The following is a 20,656-nucleotide window of genomic DNA, read 5'->3' on the forward strand; positions in this document are numbered from 1 at the left end:
CCTTTTCCTCTTCCTCCTCCTCTTCCTCTCTTTCTGCTGTGTGATGTGAGGCACAAATCGCCTTCAGCGCCGAGCGGCACGTGGGAGTCCGACTCTGATTTCACGCTGATTCTCTCTCCCTGCGGTTTCCTCTAATGTGGATCATCGCTCACCACATGGGTGCAGACACGTGGGGGCTCGTTGGGGATCATCCAACTCCACATGACACTTCCTGTCACTTTCACTTCAGATCCAGATCTCAGCGTTGGGTCAGGAGCTGTTAGACGTGGCTTTGACTCTCCACAGAAACCGTACAGCTGTGCGTGAGAAATGTCTGCCCTGTTGGAGACATGAAATACCTGTGGCATCGGTTTCTTCTTTTTTACTGCAATCGTTTCTAAACGTACACATTAGCCTGAAACTTACAACGTATGGATTGTGAAACAATAATGTCGCCAACATTGGGACGAATGTGTTCAAGTGTCACAGGCGTGATTTGGTTAAAGATGCTGCACATTTGGTTTATTGGATATTAAAGTGGATTTTTGTATAATATGACACAAAGGATCCTCCACTGTTTTAACAATTGTTGCTTAAAATTTGTGAAATGTACTTATTTTTAGATTTATGACCACATTATTTTGCACCATATTTGTCTTATCTTCAGAAAAATGCGACTACTTTACAGTTTTAGAGCCTGTGTTCCTCCATCATGAAATCACGTGACTGATGATGTCACACGGCCCCACTGCCTGTAAACATCCCATTGTTTTCTATTGGAGTGGAACATTTAACAGCTTTTTTAGTCAAAATGACAACTTGTGCTGCTATTGGTTGCTCTAAAAAACCAGGAAAAGTTTAAGATGTCGATATAAATCTCTTTTCTTTACAGAAAGAAGATAAAAACAGCTATGACCTGAAAATAATATGTGACCGCAGGGGGGAAGAATTCCAACTCTGAGGTTTGGTAGTAGACAATGAAGCAGAGAAGAAGAGCTCTCCTAAGGGACCTTTACTCTCCCTTAAACAGTGTGCTCTTTTCACCATATTTCATGCATATTTTAGCCAATTTAACCACATTCAACATTTGTCATGTCTTTATTTGTCTGTTTAAACTAATTGTTCTTTAAATTAAATTACCCAAACCAACCCCCTCCCCTCAAAATGGTGAGAAGAGGTTAAAAGTGACAATGATGGGTCAACATATGTGACATTAGGTGGAAAAGTGGTGGAAAGGGTTTATCAGTGCTGAGCATGTTTTAAAAGTGGAAAAAAAGGCATTGAAATGTGATGTAGAAGTGTCAGAAATGGGAGTAATGTAAAATGTATTAAAAGAAGTAAAACTATGGTGAGAAACGGTGATTAAAATATGATTTTGGTGCAGTTGCAGAAAAAGGGTAAAATTAAGCAAAAATGGGCTCAAATTGTTTCAAACAAATCCCCTCCCAGTGTTTTCACGACCCCAAATGGGGTCATGACCCCAAGGTTGAGAACCCCTGCCTTAGATCACCTGTTTTATGCTGAATAATAAGGTGTAAATATGGGATGCAAGTTGGCTGTATAGCTATTTCTGTTCCAGTAACTGAAGCCCATAATATCACACATCACAAAAATTTGCCATTTTTGACTCTTTGCCCACATGGTAAACTTGGTGTGAATGTGTGATGTTTTTCTAAAACATGCATGAAAGTGAATCATGTGATGTGTAATATTTGACGGCTTATCAGTAGAGTCGCAGATGTCCAGAAAAAAATAGTAGTAGGCTTAAAAAAAAAAGTAAAAGGCTAAAACTCGTGGCGAGTTGCTTGCCCCCTCCCCTCCACCGCGTACGTCTCCTCCGCTGATGGACATCGCTGGTACGAGGCTCTGCTACTTTATAGGCCGCTGGAAAAGCGGAGCCTCGTACCAGCGATGTCCGCCAGCGAAGGAGACGTACGCGGTGTGATCAGAAGCAGGAGCGGGGCTAGCAACTAAGCTAAAAGCTAATCTTCAGAGAACGCCACGTCCTTCCATCCTGTGTTCTAATGTCTGCTCTCTGGAGAACAAACTGGACCTGAAGCTGGATTTAAATGTACGACAGGAGATGAGGGCGGCGGTCTTTACATAAACACCAATAACATCTGGTGTAACAACGGTGAGCTAGTCTCAGGTCACTGCTCTCCTGATGTAGAACTACTGACTATAAAATACAGACATTGTTCTTCCTGATCTGCTCTAACTTTTGGTAGTCTATAAAACATTTTTCACGGTCTGACTGATTAGTACGGCCAAAAACACGGCGATAGTTCACCATTTCCTCTCAAAATTTGAGATTTGCTTATTTGTGTGCTGTTTGTAAACCGGCTGCTTTTCTCCAAAATGGCAACTTTCGAGTTGATGACGCTGTTGATGACACGCCTTGAAAACTGTTTATAGAAAAACCCGACTTTTACAGATATTCACGTAATATTACAGATATTCTTTTGGTGCTAAATGGGGTAAGAAATCATTGATGAACATGTTTAAGAGTAGAAGGCGAGTAGAACGAGAGTAGTAGGTGATTTTCAGATCCTCTCGTGGTTCCCCTTACTTTACTCACCTAAGACTCCGTGTGCTTGTCCCAGTTTCACGTGTCGACCACGACCTCAATGACCTGCTGGATTTAAACAGATTAGTAAAAAAAACTGACCAGGAGAGCAAATAAGGACAAGCTGGGATTTTATGGTGGATAAGCAATGGACCATGTGTTTGCTGTCCTCTGAAGAGTTTTTCCTTAATATTTATTCTTTGAAGTGAAGTTAATGGATATATAGAGGGAACCATGTTTATTTCTATCTCACTAAAAGTCCCAAATGTTTCAGGCTTTTCTCTGATATCAAACATTCATACAGGTTCATGCACTGCAAGCTTCAAAATGTTTTTCTAGACCCAAAAACACAGAAAACACGAGATGCTTTTAAACCACTGATGGACGGAAAACTCTCAGGATGTTAAAGGTGGTGACGTGTGTTAAAGAGGCTTTTTAAACTTCCACAAATCATATAGTTACATATTTCTGTGCTGCCAAAAGCAAGATTAGACATATTTGTTAGTTTGTGCTGCACTTGCTAAACGTTTTACAGTGAAAGATAAGGTTTTGTAAAGAAACGTGTAAGGTAAGGGTTTAGTCCGTCCATGTTATTTAGAAACTTCCATTTCAGGAGGAGATTTATCTTCAGTATGAAGTCTGTCATTTCATGAGAATTATTGGGTGTTTAAATGTGACATGTTCAGCACTTATTAACCCTTTCCATCACTTTTACACCTAATGTCACACATGTTGACCCATTATTGTCACTTTTAACCTCTTTTCACCATCTTTCATGCTTATTTTTGACAATTTAACCACATTCATGATTTGTCATGCCCATTATTTGCCATTTTAAACTAATTGTTTGTACATTTTAAATTACATTACCTCCCTCCCATTTCTGCCACTTTTAAGCTAATATTGACACGTTTTTGTCCACTCTATTTTGCAACTTTTAACCTATTCCTGTGGTTTTTTAAATCCCATTTCACCACCTTTTCCACCATTTTTGGTCACTTTAACCCATTTTATTAGTGATTAAAACAAGGATTTCCATCTTTAAGATGACTATAATAATAATAATAAACGTTCCTGGATAACAGTGGATATTATTCAGATGAATAAATAAATGTGGTTATCACAGATTCATAGAACAATGGACCATCATTTTGCTGACTTTATGGATGGACCCCAACAATCTGACCCCCTTTATTCCCCCTTATAGATGGTCCTGTCTCCACATGACTGTTCTTCAATGTTCTGGGCTCTTTGGAACCTTCATTTTGGGGGTCGTTATTGAGAACCATTGGTCTACCCAACCATAACCTTAACCATAACTGGTGTCCCATCACTAAGTGTGCTATACACAGTTATGGGACAAAACCATGTTAAACATGAAATAAAGACTTTATTACAGTTAGGTATTGTATTGTTTTCCTTTGTTCTTCTTCTGTCTGTTCATCTTTTCCTGTATTCAGCTGCTGTTCTTCATTGACTTTCCTACAGACGCTCATCCATACGGTGTTTTTCCTGCTTATGGCCATGTTTATATGGAAGCTTTATTTTCTCTTTAATTCAGAATTAAAGTTAAATCCTCCTTAAAATGACCTTGTAAACACTTAATTCATAATGCTAATTTAATTCTGATTTAAACTTAAATCCAAATTAGGTGGCTGGTTTATTCCAATTTTAATTCTGAGGTAAATAATTCCTCTATCTTGTAAACACTTAATTCCTCTTTAAGTTAATTCTGGTCGTTCTGCGCATGCACGACTTACCGCGAGCCTTAGAAGACGTGATATAATGAAAAAAGTGGATGACATAAATATGCCGACATTAACACAGACACATGGAGATCAGTAAACGGTACAGGCTTCATCGGACGGGTGATACTAAGACCCGGAGACGGAGTAAATGCGTCCCCGTACTGCATTCACAGTAGGGGTGGGAATCTTTAGGCACCTCACGATTCAATTCGATTACGATTCAAGGGGCTTCGATTAGATTCTAAATCGATTATTAATGTATGTCGATGCATGTTTTATTCACAAAATATCTGTTGTATTCACTGTGTCCACACACTGTATAAAATATATATAGTTGTAGTTGGAAAAAAAGAGATACATTACCATTCATTATCCTTTATTACACTAATGGAAGAAGTTTTTGAAACAAAGGGAGTAGCAGCCTTTTCTTGTAACATAACTTCAATTGAAAAAAAACCCAATAATGATAATAGTGATGTATAACATTAGCTTCCAGTCATTAGAGATAAAGTGCGTGGTTATAAGATGTCCACATATCACATGTCACTGCTATCCTACCCGCTTTCTGCAGCGATGCTATGACTTCTGTTTTGGTTGGTTGTAAAGCTTCAGGATGGTCATATCAGTAACGTACAGTAGAGAAGAGATGGTACAGTATATCTGGGCTCCAACGTACGCAGCAGCGAATGAAAGCCTTGGTTTTCCACGACCGAGTAAGGACGTAAATCCTTAGCAATAAATGTTACAATGGACTTGTTAATCCACTTTACCTTTTCTGAAGAGGGTGGAGGCTTTGTTGTGACTTGTTGGATTGTTCTCTGGTTAGCAGAGGAACTTTTAGCCACAGCAGCAGCCGACAACGCCTCCTCCTCCAGGTGAAAGTGTGCTATAGAGCTTCTCATGTTCGTTGTGTTCCCAAAGTACTTAATGTTAGTGTAACAGAGCTAGCATACAGCGTGGCTCTGGTCCAGTTCACTTCCACCGTGGACATTAAAGAAACATCAGATTTGAAGCTGCACAGGGCTGGTCTCAACTCCCGCACGTCCATGCTTCACTGTTGTAGTGTCTCTTTAAAGTGTCCCTCTGGAAACGCGCTGCACGCCACAGTTCCGCCGCTTTTTTGTTCCAACTTTTAAACGGCCTCTAAAATTCAGTTTTTCGATTACTGGAAATTAAAGAATCGATTCAGAATCGTCCACCTCCAAATCTCGATGCATCTAAGAATCGATTTTTTTCTCCCACCTCTAATTCACAGGCTGTAATATCACCAGGTTTATCATTGTATCAGTTATTAGAGCTACTATCTTTACCACGGAGATAATATTTATTCCTGGTGAATCTTTTTTTTACCGGTGATTAGTTCCTATCTCTCTTCAAAATAAAGTTGTAAACAGTTCTCACGTGTGGTCTTCTGTGTTGTAGCTGAGAATAAAATGTTTTTCCCGATAGATGTGAATGTGTTCCGTCTTATCAGAGCCTTCCCAACCCCCAGACCTAAAGCAGAATGAAATAAAGCCAAATAAACCTGTTTTAAACCTCAATTCAGAATTACTATTACCATGTAAATGGTCATTCTCCTCTTCCTCTAACACCCGGGGTGTGGCCACTCCCATTCCAGCTTGCGAGTACAAATCCCTTGTTTACCTCAGGTGGTCTCAGTCTCTACCACATGTTTCCTGCACATCTGCATTTGAACCACTCCAGGGTTTATTTCTCAGCTTTGTTTGGGTCGGTGTGAACATGCAAATGAAGTCTAAAGCTGATCTCTTGTTTTTTTTCATTTGCATAAAACCGTTTGTTGCTGTTTATTTGTGATCTCAGTAAATCAGACACAATATGTTCCCATTGTTTTCAACTTTTCCTTTAAAGGAAGTTGTTTCCTCTCCTGATCCTGGGATGGTCCTCGTATTATTCCAGCCTGTGGAGCTCTGAATCTGAGCAGCTTTGAGGTGCTCCTCATGCTGTGGGTGGGGGTGGGGGACTCCTGCAGGGCCGTGTGAATGTATGGGGAGGAGGGGAGGACCAGAGGTGTTTGTGTCGGGTCTTTTGTCGCCCCTTCGTATTGATATGAGCTGGGAGGAGATGGTGTAGAGCAGTTGCTCCTCATATCTGTGCTGATGTGCCTCTGCTCTCAGGGTAGAACATTAACCGCTTATTCATCCATTCACAGCGTTTTTAACCGTTTCAAATGCACATTCTGTTCCTGACGGAGGGACTTTCCCTCTAAATCTGTATTAATTATTCCTGACAACTAATGTTTTCTGTAGCGTTATTAAGCGTTTTTGATTCCCCACTGAGGCCACATCCACATGGAGACAAAACATAAACACATATTGCAGTTTGATTTACAATTTTTAAAAAATAATTTATTCATTTAAATACTTATGCGTTTTTTCCAAATTCTGTGTGCCACAATAATTTTTAAAACTTCCGAAAATATTAGTTTTTAACTCCCATGAGGAAACAAAATAAAAACTAATAAAAAAAAAACAACATAATTAAACAAAAATGTATGTAAAAAATGAAGTCAGATACAATTAAAAAGTAGATATAAGTTGTAGTGACATGGATTATTCTGACTGCTCCTTTTTATTTATTTATGTCATATAAAGATGTATGAGAACAGCATTAATGTCATCATATTTCCCCTCAGGGATCAATTATTATTAGAATCTGATCAGGTTTGATTAAGTTTTGATCAACTTAATTTAAATTAACCTAATATAAATGATCCTGATGACATCATTCTAGACCGTAATGATTAAACTTTATTTCACCACTAGGGGTCAGAATGTTTACAGTATCAGAAGTTATCAATAATCTATGATGTTTCAGACTCTACAATCCCTGGTGTCGATGGTCTCGTCCACAACAACTTCATCCACAGATCTTCTGTAGCTCTGATGAGATGTTTAAACGCTCTGAGCAGGTGAAGATAATTAATGCTGAGTCATGTTTTCATGGAGTGATGCTGCGCTCACAGAGTTTCACTGACTCATTAAAGTTAAACGGGCACTGGTGACTCTGTATTTATGAGTCAGTGATGAGTTGTGGAGTTTTTCAGCAATTTAGACGGTGTTTGGGGAGTGGCTTAGGCTGTGTTTAATGCGGCTAGGATGGGAGGGGGGAGGGCGGGGCACCTAATGACTGAAACATTTCCTCATAAAAAATTGATCTTTGCCCCACGTTGACGGTGTTTGATGCCGATTCTGTCCATTTCCTTGTTCAACAGTGGATTCCTTTTTCATTTTGCTATTCCGTGAACATGGATTTTGTAGGGCCCTACATGGACCTCCCCCCGCTGAGTCCACTCTTTGTCATTTATTGCTTCCATAATCCTCTCTGAGCAGATCTTCCCTCAGGCCTGAGGTTCCTCTGGTTCTCTGTTGGAGGTCCATCACCTTCTCACCTCATTTCTACTGCTGAGAGAACAGAAGTTAAACTTTAAAGTCACCCCAGGGTTTAAACCTTTGATCGTTAAAAGAATGGACGGGACAAGCTCACGGGAAAGTGAAGCTTTTATTGTTAGAGCTCCCCCTGCTGACTGGCTGCAGTATAGGTCATAAGCCCCGCCTCCTCATTGATAACAGATGGGATGTGGGTCAAACTGTAAAGTTAAAATACTCATCATTTTTTTTCAAACCTAAACTCTGCTGTGATCATCAGTTATCATCACCTTACATCAACTGCTCATTTTTTGTCATATATGACGATGATTGACAGCCTCGGATCTTGCGTAGCTCTCTTTGTGAATAGCAGTTACGTCGTGAAGGGAAGCCGAGACACCATTAAACTTTTCCGTCTTTTCTGAGCTCCTAGTACTGGTACTAGCCTCTATGAAATACTTAAGTTTGTGGTGTAGCTGGGCTGCGTAAGTCATCAGGGCAGTACACTAAATGGGCGGGGCGTGTTACCAGGGCTCCTCCCGCCGGACCCTACTGCGCAGACTCTGGCTCCAAATTACGTCAAAATTTGCAAGATGGAAACGGCCCTAAGCGCCGTATTTTGTTCTTCAAGAACGTTGAGTGGGAACAGCTACAGTCCACGCCCACTGGTTTAAAACCTTTGACTTTCTGAGCAGGAACATCAGTGACATCTTGGGTTTTGGATGAGATGGTGAACACGTTAACATGAGAGCTTTAATTCCACTTTAATTCAGAATAAAAGTTAAATCCTCTTTAAATTGACCATGTAAATACCAAATTCCGAATAAAAATGGCCATTCCAAATTCATCTTAAATCCAAATTAAGTGGCTGGTTTATTCTGATTTTAATTCCGAATGGAATAATTCCTTGATCTTGTAAATGTTTAATTCTGCTTTAAATACATCACATTCTCCCCCTGTCCAATCAGAACCCTTCCTAACCCACAGATCTAAAGCAGAAATGAATAAAGGCCATTAAACACGTTTTCCATGTAAATGTCAATTCAGAAATACCATTTCCATGTAAACACGTAGCAGAACACTTTAATTCTGAATTATTTAATTCTGAATCATTAATTTCAAATTAAAAAAAAACATCACATAACCGTGGCCACTGTCCCAAAACCTGTTGGTGTAGGTGTAGTTGGTGTCATAGACATAGATTATTAACATTCCAGAAGGTGAAATCCATCATATCGCTTCATATTACGTCAGATTTTCCGTTTCTCTGACCACACATTTATAAAGACAAATTACATTTAAACATGCATGTGAAGCTACAGTATGTTCAGTGTCACATTGTCATTTCCACTTGATTTTTATTGTTGATTTTTGGAGGAACATTTTTTGAATGATAATAATATTACAATTACCATTTTAGGAAGTGAGTTCCATATTTTCCACCTGTTTTCACAGAATATCTGAGGGTTTATTTACATGTCATGAGATTTGCTACACTTACAGGACATTTGTTTCACAGAGACAAATATAGTGAAAATGTGTGAGATTGTCCCAAAATATGTGGGTGAGCGTTTAGTCTGTGTTCTATTGATATTTCCACATCCAGGAGTGAATTTCGTCATATTTTGAGATATCTTGTGAGATTTAACATTTCTGGCTCCAGGGGAAAATACGTGTGAGAGGATCTTTTGTGTCATTGCAATTTCCACTTGATTCCAATTGGTCGGTGCAAGATTCGGAGAAACGAGGCCCGTCTTGGTTAAAGTGGAAGGAAGGGGGGGTGGGTGAGTCACTTCCCCTTCAAACATATGCTCGTGTTTGTTGTCACGTATTTACACATTAGAGCAGAACGTCACAGACGTGTTCTCCAGGTGAACGTCAGCCTGACAAACTGTCAGAGTCTGAGAATAAACGACGTCCCAGTGGAGCGACGATGGAGTGATTATCAGTTAGTGACGCTGAAGGTGTCCACCAACAATAAGAGAGTAAACACACACACACACACGTCTGTTACTGATGTGTGTGTGTTAGGTAATATTTTGTGTTTCTGTTGTCATATTACACGAAAACAACAAAATTACACAAATTAAAAGAAAAATATATAAAATGATTTCAAAAACACCGAAGTCAGCATCAAAAATACACAAAATTGTAAAACGACAAACAAGAAAAATACACAACGATACACAAAAAACAAATATATAAAATACACACATTAAAAGAAAAATATGCAATTAGTTTAAAAACACAAAACAAGAAATACACAAAATGGCAAATGCAACAATACACAAAAAACAAAAATATAGGAAGATACACAAAAAGACCAGAAAAGTACACAAAACCACAAACAATACACAAAAGAAAAATATATAAAATGTCAAAACACCAAGAAAAATCCACAAGTTGACAAACGCAACAATACACAAAAACAAACATTTCTAATAATGCACAAAAGGACCAGAAAAGTACACAAAACCACAAAAGATACACAAATGAAAAGAAAAATGTAATAGAATGTCAAAAACACACAAATCAACAATAAAAACATACAATGTATGTCAAAAAATATTAAAAAACAACAAAATCACACAAAAGGACAAACACAATACATAAAAAAATAAAAAATCAGAAAATACGCAAATTAAAAAAAAAATATAAAGTGATTAAAAAAAAAAAAACCACACAAAACAACAAGAAAAATTCACAAAATAATACCAAAAATATACAAAATGGCAAATGCATCAATACACAAAAAACAAAAATATAGGAAGATACACAAAAAGACCAGAAAAGTACACAAAACCACAAACAATACACAAAAGAAAAATATATAAAATGTCAAAACACCAAGAAAAATCCACAAGTTGACAAACGCAACAATACACAAAAACAAACATTTCTAATAATGCACAAAAGGACCAGAAAAGTACACAAAACCACAAAAGATACACAAATGAAGAGAAAAATGTAATAGAATGTCAAAAACACACAAATCAACAATAAAAACATACAATGTATGTCAAAAAATATTAAAAAACAACAAAATCACACAAAAGGACAAACACAATACATAAAAAAATAAAAAATCAGAAAATACGCAAATTAAAAAAAAAATATAAAGTGATTAAAAAAAAAAAAAAACACACAAAACAACAAGAAAAATTCACAAAATAATACCAAAAATATACAAAATGACAACCACAAACAATACACAAAAGAAAAATATATAAAATGTCAAAACACCAAGAAAAATCCACAAGTTGACAAACGCAACAATACACAAAAACAAACATTTCTAATAATGCACAAAAGGACCAGAAAAGTACACAAAACCACAAAAGATACACAAATGAAGAGAAAAATGTAATAGAATGTCAAAAACACACAAATCAACAATAAAAACATACAATGTATGTCAAAAAATATTAAAAAACAACAAAATCACACAAAAGGACAAACACAATACATAAAAAAATAAAAAATCAGAAAATACGCAAATAAAAAAAAAAATATAAAGTGATTAAAAAAAAAAAAAAACACACAAAACAACAAGAAAAATTCACAAAATAATACCAAAAATATACAAAATGACAAACACAACAATACACAAAAAACAAAAATATAGAAAAATACACAAAAGGACCAGAAAAGATAACTATATACAAAAAACAAAAATCCACAAAAAGGAGAGGTGCTGTGACTGTAATGCTAAGCAGGACGGAGCAGCAAAGACTGTATGGATGTGATTGATGGTTAAATTTCCCTGTGACTGGTTTCCAGCATCAGATCCAATAATGTGACAGGATGAGGATGAGAGCCCAGAGGAGCGTTAATCTCATCAGGTCAGCAGTGATTTGAAGCTGCGCTGATGGTTTATTCCCAGCGTTCCCTCAGTTTGGTTGATGTAAGACGTGCCACGGCTAGCGCTGAACCTGAGCTAATCAGAGTCAGAATCAGACATGTTTTTAATGGCCAGGTACAGTTTTAAGGACAGTACAAGGAATTTGTCTTGGTAGTTGGTAATCAGAGCGTAAAGGGAGGCAGCTGTTGGAGCCATGACATCACATGGTGGAGATGGTGGAGCTCCTGCACACAGAGACCATGGTGTAGATGGTGATGCTCCCTGAGGCGTGGGACGTATTATCTCGTCCTCATTCCAAAGGAAAGGAAGGAGGACATTTTCCTATTTTAGTAACAGCATGTGTCACTGGGTGTTGGAGAAAAACTCTCTCAGGTTTTCACTTTTCTCACACGTTCGTCTCGTTTCACGTCTGTCACATTCATTAGAGCATATTTTAGGATGTCTGATTGGCTTTGGGAACTCACCTCATTCCCAGGAGACGCCATGTTGTTCTTCCTCCTCCTCCTCCTCCTCCTCTCTGAGGAACATGTGACAAACACAAAAAGCTCAGATTGAAATATGATATTTCACCATAGACTCTCTATAGGAGCAGAAATACACAGAGTAATCCTGAGGTGACCTCAACATGATATGTGAACTCTGATTGGCTGAAAACACAAAAATGGCGACGCCCACATATAAAAGGATTTCTGACACAAATTAGTACCAAAGTTTTATTATTCAATTGACCTTTTTTCAAAACCCCGCCCACAAACAGTCATTGTCCAATCATACGTCCAAGGAACCGTTACCATGTAAACAATTTCCGACATGCTCAGAGCAGGCCCAATGGTGAAGCGGTGTGCTCGTGGCTTGTACACGTCAGATACCAGGTACCCAAGAGTTTGGCTGGGGGAGTCGTGTTCTTTTTGTTCCCGAAAGCCTAAAACACAACTGGAGCAATGTCTACAATCAACTATAAAACTATAAAAACGTCTCAGGGTTGTGTGTGTCAGTATGTGTGTATGTGTAGTATGGATGTAACGATTAATCGTAAGGCAGTTAAAAATCAATTCATAAGTATCACGGTTCACATCGATACTGTGAAAATGGAATCGCAGTACTTTTTTAAAATATATCTATTTATCCTTCTTTTGTCCAGAAGTGTAGGCGGCGGGCGGAATCTGCTACTACTTTGTTTCTGGCTGCCTTCTACTCTTAAACATGTTCATAAATGATTCCTTACCCCTTTAGCACTGAAAGAACATCTGTAATATTACGTGAATATCTGTAAAAGTCACGTTTTTCTATTAGCTCTGTCTGCTAGCATAGCATCTCTTCTTCACTGCTACATGCCAACCGACCACTAGGTTACCACTGCCCTCTGCTGGTCCAAACAAATATCTGATGTAAAATACAGTGCAGTGTTTGTTTTTTTTTAAAGTCCAATTGTTAAGGCACAAAATACATTTTCAGTTGCACTTTTAAAAAGAAAAAGAACTATTATGCAGTTTTGCATTGTTTACTATAGAACCAGAATTTAAATTAATAGGCTTCATCTTCATTTGTATTATTCCTTTATTTATTTCATTCAAGGTTTATTTTTAGTTAAATTGCATTGTTTTGAATAGTTTATCAAGGAATTATTTTGACAATGAAAAATAAAAGGAAAATAGTACAGTAATATTTTTCAGTCATCATTTGTCTACAGTCCCATTTTGTAAAATAAATCTTGAGAGAATCGTATCGTGAATCGTATCGGGAGTTGAGTGAATGGTTACATCCCTAATGTGTATGTTTTTAATGTTATCTCATCTTGTCTGCACTAATGTGTATGTTCAGCAAAATGACAATAAAGCTAGATTTGATTTTGATTAAATAACTATACATTCACATACCCAGTGAAGGAGTATACAGTTATTAGCAACTATAATATTACTTTTTTACTATTAATATTTCAGTCGACATCCTCCTGAAGCATACAAATCTCCCAGTCTTTATGAATCTATATTAACAGGCTTTGTTAGCACTTAGCAGCGTTATTAGCTGCTATCTTATTAGCTTTAGTTTCAGCTAGCTATAGCTAATGTAACAGATAGTTTTATTAAGATCCATATTAGCTGTGGTAACACTCTTATAGCTTAAAGAGGATATGAACAATATAATAAAAGAAAACTTACCCAGCACTTCAGGAGCATGACTGGTCCAGTATGTACAGTATTAGCTTCAATAGTTGTAATGTTCTCTTGGTTGTTTATTTCATATATTGAATACATCCCTCCACAGCATGTGTCTGTATTTGGAGGATATTATGCACATATTGCTCCAAAGAGAGTCATGACGGACAGTAAATAAGGGGGGCGGGTCTTTTGCAAAAGGTCATTTACATTTGTCAATGACTCTTTCTTACTATGGATTTTATATTTTGTTAAGCGCACTGAGATGATTTTGTTGTAATTTGCGCTATATAAATAAAGTTGAATTGAATTAATTCTGTTATTGATTTTTGTCGACGATGCCAACTAATCGTTGCCCTTAGTCTGTAGTGGTGAGTGTTTTCTGGAAGATGATGTGGAGCTGTGGGGGTCTCTCTGTGGGGGTCTCTCTGTGGGGGTCTCTCTGTGGGGGTCTCTCTGTGGGGGTCCCTCTGTGGGGGTCCCTGATGGCTCTGATAGAAACACAGAGTAAGAAAGTAATAAAGTGACTTTAGCGCTTTGTTCTGAAAACGGACTCAACAGGAAGTCCCAGCCCTCAGTGATCTTTGTGTCATCTCATCATCAGAATGTTCTAGAAAACTCTGCAGTTTGCTTTTGTTCACCTCTGAAACTCTCATAGGTCCAGTGACCACACACACACACACACACACGCACACGCACACACACGCACACGCACACACACAGTTGATTTTAACCCTAATTTTGTCACTGATTTCCTGTTGAATAGATTAATCTTAAATGTAACAGATAAATTAAATATATTAGTTTTGATCATATTTGAATTATTTATTTTTTATTATGTATTTCTATCTCTCTTCCTGGCTATAACTCACATGCCTGGGTGTTGGACTGTTTTTGTGTATTTTCTTCTCATTCTTTATGTCACTTTGTGTATTTTTTTTTTTTTACTTATTTGTGTAATTTGGATTTTTTTTTCTGTATTCCTGTGCATTTTTGTTGTCCTTTTATGTGTTTTTGTTTTAAATATTTGTTTTTTTGTGTATTTTTGTGATTCTGTGTATTTGTATTGTTGTTGTTTTTGTGATCATTTTCTGTACATTTCAGGTAAATTAGTGACTTTTTGTTGTCGTTTTGTGTTTTTTTCCTTTTTCAGTTACTATTTACTCTTTATTTTGTGTCATTTTTTACATTTCTTTTACATCTTTCTGTAATTATGTGTATGACAGTCTCAGTGTTTTGTGTACTTCTGATTTTGTTTTGTTTATTTTTATGTACAATTTTTATTGTACAATTCAGACAATTTTGTGTATTTTTGTAGTAATATTTTGTTTTTTTCAGATATTTTTGAAATGTTTTTGTGTGATTTTTTTGGTATAATTTTCTGTATTATGTGCATTTTTTTGTCACATTGTGTTTTATTTTTTTGTGTGTTGTCATTTTGTGTATTTTTGTTTGTTATTTTCTTGTTCATTTTTTGTACATTTCAGATCATTTTGTGTAGTTTTGAATTCCTCTTTTGTGTTTTTGGGCATTTTGTCTTTTTTCTTTTGTTTTATCAAAGTTTTCTCCCGTTTTGTATATTTTTGAAGTGCATTGGTATGAGGGCGGGGCTTATTGAGAAAAGTGACATAGGAGCTTTAATCTCAAGTCTCCATTAACATCCTTTTTTCTAAAGAATCTGAAACATTAAAGCTGCAGGAATGTAACATATATTTATGAATATAATGAATAAATTGTGGCTCATTGATTGGTTGAGAGCTCTTCTAACTGATGGTCTTTCCTTCCTCCCATTGGTCGATTCCCGTCTTAAAGTGACAGCTTTTATCTCTTCATTCACACGTCAGACCCAGTGACACATGGTAAACTGGTCTTGTTAGAGATAACGTACGACACTTTCTATAATGAAGCGTCTTCTCTCGCCAGGATTAGGTTTTTACATTTTCACTGTCACGCTCTCGTCTGTCACTCACCACTGGTTGGAACGTAGCGTTAGCTTAGCATCTCCTGTCAGTGTCGGGGCTTTAAACAATGTTCCTCTTCATACTCAGACTCTATTTCACCTAATATTTGAAACAACTCTGACCTGCTGAAGTTATTTGTTAAAATATGCACATATTTAGGTGAAATTTAACCCTCATTATGGCACTGATTTAATTTTAATCATATTAGAATTAATTTATATATTTTTCTTTCTCTCTTCCTGGAATAAAAGTCACAGATAAGTCACTCCGGGCTATACGTCACATGCCCCCAATGCTTGGAATTGACCACATGTGATGCTGATTGACAACCTTTTTCAGCCAATAGGGGGCCTCCTTTTTTAAGCAGTGCTCTGGTTTTTTAGTTTTACAATGTAATTATCTCGCTCTACAACATAAGTCACTTTTAAATATTACATTTCAACAAAATACTGGCAGAGCATCAGTTTTAGTTATAGAAATGGAGATATAGATATAGATATACATAGTTCGATATATATATAGATGATGATGGTGGATGTTGGTCTATAATTGGACAAATCACTTGGATCAAAGGTTGTTTTTTTTTTAATGCGCTTTGATTATAGTGGTTTTAAAGGCCTGTGGTACATAACCTGTTATTAAAGATGTGTTAATCCAGTTCATTTTCATTCATGTACCCCGTATGACAATTTGCGTACCACTGGGGGTACCCGTACCCCACTTTGGGAAGCAAGGCACTAGACACTAAAAACAAATGACCTTAACTTTATGTAATTTATGTGGCATTTATTTCCCATCAATTATGTTTACTGTCATTTCAAATGACAATAAAAAGTCTTAAAAAGTCTTGAATTTAATTTTACTTAAACTGTAGAAAACCTGTTTTCACTTCAACCTGCTCTTATTTTGTAGTTTTCTGTGTTTTTCTTCATGTTCCAGACGAGTTGCTACAGATCTTTGCTCTCTGATGTTTTTTTGATGTTTTTCCTGTAATACATAATGCAGATAATTAATAGCTAGTGCACATTCAGCAGTTTTTCCGCTTTCCCTGCTTTGATTTTGGGAGATGCTGTCTAAATAATTTGGTTAGAATATTTTGGCCTCCCGGCAGAGAGGCAGCCATGTGGCCTCCGCCCTTCCTCCTCCGTCTCCTTCAGGGGGAAAGAATGGAAATGGAAGCTTTTAACCCTCCTCCACTTTGCCTTTCCCTCCTCCTTCCCTTCAACTGCAGCCAAAAAATCTCTCTCCCAAAGTCCCTGAACTCATCTAAAAATCTCTCTTTTCTCTCGCTCTGTTTTTCACAGCTGCGTCTTCTTTCACCGTCAGCGCCTCATCGAGAGGTGACGCTTAAAATCATCCTGAAACTTTACGTGAGTGAGAACCAAAAGCTTCAGTGAGAGATGGACGTTTGTGTGTGGACGGAGTTCTGTGAGTTTAGAAACGATGTGGAGACGTGACGTGTTTGACACAGATTATACTACATATTTTCACACTTTTCACCATAACATCTCATTCAAACGGGTACATAAACAAACGGACATGACAATTTTCACACTAGATCGCTCCTTCGCGCTCCATCTTTTAATATTTAGGCGTCCTGTTTTCACTCCTGAAATCTAGTAATGTACATAATACTTTTATTAATCTCCATTGAGCTTATTTAGCAGGTTTTTTGGGACGTCAAATTAGTAAAAACCATTAAAACAGAAACCGTTTTTCCCCTGAAATGGAATTTAGAAACATAAATAGAACATGTGAGGCTGTACACCAGGTGTTCTCAACCTTGGGGTCAGGAACCATATTTGGGGTCACTAGACATGGGGAGAGGGTCACCATATGCCTTCAAGATATTGGGATTTTTTTTGTTTTTGGAACAATTTGAGCGCATTTTTGCTTATTTTTACCTCAACTTGCCGTATTTTAACATTTTTTCATCACTTTTTCTTGCCATATTTTTGCTGCTTTTAATGCATTTTTGCCACATTCTTCTCCATCACATTTCAATGCTTTTTCTGCAAATTTTTTCTACTTTCGAGACATGTTCAGCACTTAAAAACCCTTTCCGCCACTTTTCCACCTAATGTCACATATATTGACTCATTATTGTCACTTTTAACCTCTTTTAACCATATTTCATGATTATTTTTGCCAATTTAACCACTTTCACCAGTTTAAAGTAATTGTTCCAATATTGCCACTTTCAACCGTTTTTCTCTCTGTTTTTTCCCACTCTTAACTTTTAACCAATTTTTATGTTTTTTTTTTTTACTTGTCTGCACATGCTGTCAAAGGTTTGCATTTTTTTGTTTGTTATTGCAATTAAATAAATGTCATTATTTTATTGCACAATTGTGACCATCACCAGCCCTCCCTAAGGAAGGGTAAGAAACACTTTATTAAAGGGGGATATAAAAGGAGAGGGCAGTGTTACACCGGGGTGGGGGGGTGGTGGGAGGTGGAAGAGAGCAGGGAGGAGCGATTCAAGGAAGAGAAATGGAAGGGTGGGAAAGAGTTGATTACTGTAAAGTGAGATGTGAAGTTGTAGGCGTGAGGCATAGCTATAATGGTGGTGGCTGTGGACAGAGGGAAGGAGTGAGTGGTAATACCTGAAACAGGTTTTTGGGATCAACGTGTCTAAAGTTAAGCCCACTACAAGTTTTATCCCACAGTCCAAGGCATGCTAGTGCATCGTAGACCGACGTATGTGCAAGAAACTGCCACTGCAAACCCAAGCGCCGCCCCGAACTCGAGGACGCAGCCAGAATAGCAGAAAGAGCAGGCAACCCCCCCCCGCCGAGCAGCCCCCCAGACGCCCCCAAGACACCAAGCCGAGAGGCAGCCACCGCCCCCCACATACACACCCGAGAAAGCACCCAGAAGCCGAGGAGCCGGCGCACTCCGCCACCGCCCCCAACCCCCAACCCCAAGGCCCCCCACCGACAACTTCTGTTTTTTAAAATCCCATTTCACCACCTTTTCCACCATTTTTTAGTCACTTTGAACCATTTTATTAGTGATTAAAACCAGGATTTCCATCTTTAAGATGACTATAATAATAATAATAAACGTTCCTGGATAACAGTGGATATTATTCAGATGAATAAATAAATGTGGTTATCACAGATTCATAGAACAATAGACCATCATTTTACTGACTTTATGGAAAAACCCCAAAAATCTCTCTCCTTATAGATGGTCCTGTCTCCACATGACTGTTCTTCAATGTTCATGTCTGTGTTCAACCACCTTCCAGGTCATTGAATCCCACGTAGCCGTGTAATTACGTAGCGTGAGATTATGAGAGAAATTTGACATATTTGTCCTTTTGTTATTTGATCCAAAACAACCACAGATATTTCTGAGTTGTTGGGAAAAAAGTTCAGATTATTTTTTCAGAACGCAAATAATGTTTTTTTCGTCTGTTTTACGTCATCATGGAACATTAGTCCTTAAATGTGTTGTTATGTGAACTGATGCATCATATTATTTGTCCAGAGAAAATATCAGTGATTCTTTCTGAGGATGAATCACGACTCAAAGGAAGTTTCTCCTCCTCGTCGTCGTCACTCGTGTGGAAATGTAGTATTTTTTATTTTTTTTAATATGATGAGTGCTGTTGTATTTGGCACTTTATTAATAAAATGGAATTGAATGACAGACCTGTGACCTGTGTGCGTTGATGGATGGAGCGTGTGCTGTCTTTGATTGAATATCTGTCTGTGCTTTAATAAAGCCTGAAGCTGTGGAGCATTAATCTAAGAGTGGCTCACAGACACAAGCAGGTCGACGGATACGGATACAGAGAGGGAGATCAGTTACTTCTGTCAGGAAAACTAAGACGGACTCCAATTATACCAAAGCCCATCGTCTTATTTCACCTTTCAGACGTAATTACCAACAAACGAAATGTTAAAAAAATGCCTAAAAAGGATTAATTAAGTTAAATGTTAAATATAATTCTAATTTTATCTGCTTTGGAAGTTGAAATATGGTGAATTACATGATTTTTCTTCCTTTTCCAGAGAAAAACTGGCCTTGAATAAGATGGGAATCAGAAATTTTCCATAACAGTGAGTGTTGGATATCAGTCGTATGAGCTCTGATTAATTTAGTGGTTCTCAAACTGCACAAACACACAAACACTTTTGCGTGCGCACGCCGCACACACAAATACCTGTGTGCACACACACAAACATCCGTATGCGCACACAAAAACTTGTGCGCACACACACAAATATCCTTGCGCGCACATACAAACACTCGTGCACACACACACAAACACCAGTGAACAAACACAAACACTCGTGCATGCACACAAACAAACATTGATTAATTTGTATTTATTTTGGGGAAACTTTGCGGGAGAATTGGCTTGCGCGCGGTGTTTGTGTGTGCGCGCAAGCAAACACTCGTTCACACACACACAAATTCCAATGCGCACATACACAAACATTGGTGCGCAGCGCGCACACAAAAATTTGGGTGCGTACACACACAAACAACGGTGCCCACACACACAAATTACTTAATTTTGTGATTAATTTTTATTAATTTTGTGATTCATTTTTTATTAATTTTGTGATTCATTTTTATTAATTTTGTGATTAATTTTTAATAATTTTGTGATTTATTTTTTATTAATTTTGTGATTCATTTTTATTAATTCTGTGATTAATTTTTATTAATTTTGTGATTAATTTTGTGTAAACTTTGTGGAAGAATTAAGGCAAAATTGCTGGATTTTGGAAACATTTTGAGTTTTTTCAGCAATTTGTCTTTAAAAATGATTACCATCATGTGATGTAAACATGTGAACTAAACATGTGAGCGGCGCGCTTTGCAAATATTGTAAAGTTTAATTGAATTTGTGTATTTTGAGGTTCTGCGATATCTACAATCGAATTAGTTGATAATTTACATTTTTACACATTGATTTTTCATGTTTTTACTTTACTTTGGGCCAAATTGGATGCTCTAAAGGGCCGTAATTGGCCCCCG

At 37.4% G+C, this 20,656-nt stretch overlaps 1 protein-coding gene across 3 annotated transcripts in view; it reads left to right on the forward strand.

Annotated features, from left to right (window-relative positions):
- The first annotated feature begins 16,959 nt into the window (after positions 1 to 16,959).
- The window catches only part of large2 (LARGE xylosyl- and glucuronyltransferase 2), a 51,656-nt gene continuing 47,959 nt past the window's right edge, over positions 16,960 to 20,656 (forward strand). Inside the window, exon 1 of one of the 3 annotated variants that reach the window (XM_028436215.1) lies at positions 16,960 to 17,028. The gene's annotated coding sequence lies outside the window, so the exon portion shown is untranslated. Of the gene's footprint in view, positions 17,029 to 17,052; positions 17,087 to 19,680; positions 19,729 to 20,656 lie in introns of those variants that run through there. The other 2 variants (XM_028436223.1, XM_028436208.1) reach the window with 2 other exon arrangements.

Source organism: Gouania willdenowi, chromosome 3 (genome assembly GCF_900634775.1).
Source record: "Gouania willdenowi chromosome 3, fGouWil2.1, whole genome shotgun sequence".
NCBI lineage: Eukaryota > Metazoa > Chordata > Actinopteri > Blenniiformes > Gobiesocidae > Gouania > Gouania willdenowi.